Here is a 2,500-nt window from a genome sequence, read left to right on the forward strand (position 1 = left end):
CCCCCCTCCTGCAGTTAACCCTGTACCACATATCTAGCACGGACCTTGACCTCCAGCAGGCCCCGTGGACCCACATTACCCCCCCCCCCCCCCTGCAGTTACCCTGTGCCACATGTCTAGCATGGACCTTGACTTCCAGCAGGCCCCGGGGACCCACATTACCCCCCCCCCCCCCCCTCCTGCAGTTAACCCTGTACCACATATCTAGCACGGACCTTGACCTCCAGCAGGCCCCGTGGACCCACATTACCCCCCCCCCCTGCAGTTACCCTGTGCCACATGTCTAGCATGGACCTTGACTTCCAGCAGGCCCCGGGGACCCACATTACCCCCCCCCCCCCCCCCTCCTGCAGTTAACCCTGTACCACATATCTAGCACGGACCTTGACCTCCAGCAGGCCCCGTGGACCCACATTACCCCCCCCCCCCTGCAGTTACCCTGTGCCACATGTCTAGCATGGACCTGGACCTCCAGCAGGCCCCGGGGACCCACACTTAAGCCCCCTCCCACTAACAAAGCAGAACACCACTGGCAAAATCCTCGTGCCCCTGGTACTCCAGAAAGCACATTGAAATGTGCCCCTGGTACACTGCGCAGAAGAACTGCCGCACACACACACACACACACGCACGCACGCACGCACGCACGCACGCACGCACTGCTTGTGCCTATGGTACGACAACTTTTCTCGTGCCTATGGTACGACAACTTTTCTCGTGCCTATGGTACAACAATTTTTCTCGTGCCTATGGTACAACAACTTTTTGCCGTGCCCCTGGTACACCGCTCACTAGCACTTTGCCACACAAACTCTCCTCGTGCCTATGGTACGACAACTTTTCTCGTGCCTATGGTACAACAACTTTCCTCCGTGCCCCTGGTACGACAGCTTTTCTCGTGCCTATGGTACAACAACTTTTCGCCGTGCCCCTGGTACACCGCTCAGTAGCACTTTGCCACACAAACTCTCCTCGTGCCTATGGTACGACAACTTTTCTCGTGCCCATGGTACAACAACTTTCCTCCGTGCCCCTGGTACGACAGCTTTTCTTGTGCCTATGGTACAACAACTTTTCTCGTGCCTATGGTACAACAACTTTTCGCCGTGCCCCTGGTACACCGCTCAGTAGCACTTTGCCACACAAACTCTCCTCGTGCCTATGGTACGACAACTTTTCTCGTGCCTATGGTACAACAACTTTCCTCCGTGCCCCTGGTACGACAGCTTTTCTTGTGCCTATGGTACAACAACTTTTCTCGTGCCTATGGTACAACAACTTTTCGCCGTGCCCCTGGTACACCGCTCAGTAGCACTTTGCCACACACACACTCTCCTCGTGCCTATGGTACGACAACTTTTCTCGTGCCTATGGTACAACAACTTTCCTCCGTGCCCCTGGTACGACAGCTTTTCTTGTGCCTATGGTACAACAACTTTTCTCGTGCCTATGGTACAACAACTTTTCGCCGTGCCCCTGGTACACCGCTCAGTAGCACTTTGCCACACACACACTCTCCTCGTGCCTATGGTACGACAACTTTTCTCGTGCCTATGGTACAACAACTTTCCTCCGTGCCCCTGGTACGACAGCTTTTCTCGTGCCTATGGTACAACAACTTTTCTCGTGCCTATGGTACAACAACTTTTCGCCGTGCCCCTGGTACACCGCTCAGTAGCACTTTGCCACACACGCACACTCCTCGTACCTATGGTACGACAACTTTTCTCGTGCCTATGGTACGACAACTTTTCTCGTGCCTATGGTACAACAACTTTTCGCCGTGCCCCTGGTACACCGCTCAGTAGCACTTTGCCACACAAACTCTCCTCGTGCCTATGGTACGACAACTTTTCTCGTGCCTATGGTACAACAACTTTCCTCCGTGCCCCTGGTACGACAGCTTTTCTCGTGCCTATGGTACAACAACTTTTCTCGTGCCTATGGTACAACAACTTTTCGCCCTGCCCCTGGTACACCGCTCAGTAGCACTTTGCCACACACACACACACCACTCGTGCCTATGGTACGACAACTTTTCTCGTGCCTATGGTACGACAACTTTTCTCGTGCCTATGGTACAACAACCTTTCCCCGTGCCCCTGGGACACTGCGCAGAAAGTCTTTGCCACACACACACACCACTCGTGCCTATGGTACGACAAAAGGCCCCGGGGACCTACATCGCACCTTGCTCTTGCCTCCCTTACAGCTGAAAAAGGTCCATGCCTGTGCCCTGGCCCTGCTGAAATTCCCTCTCCATTTAGCCGAGGCAGTGAGTCGGCCTCCTGTCTCCCTTTACGGTCGAAAAAGATGTGCTCCTGGGCGCGCTGGCCCTGCTGCTACTCACATCGGGCATGGACCTGGACCTCCAGCAGGCCCCGGGGACCTACATCACACCTTGCTCTTGCCTCCCTTACAGCTGAAAAAGGTCCATGCCTGTGCCCTGGCCCTGCTGAAATTCCCTCTCCATTTAGCCGAGGCAGTGAGTCGGCCTCCT

The sequence above is a fragment of the Maylandia zebra genome, unplaced genomic scaffold (assembly GCF_041146795.1).
Source record: "Maylandia zebra isolate NMK-2024a unplaced genomic scaffold, Mzebra_GT3a scaffold34, whole genome shotgun sequence".
In the NCBI taxonomy this organism is placed as follows: domain Eukaryota; kingdom Metazoa; phylum Chordata; class Actinopteri; order Cichliformes; family Cichlidae; genus Maylandia; species Maylandia zebra.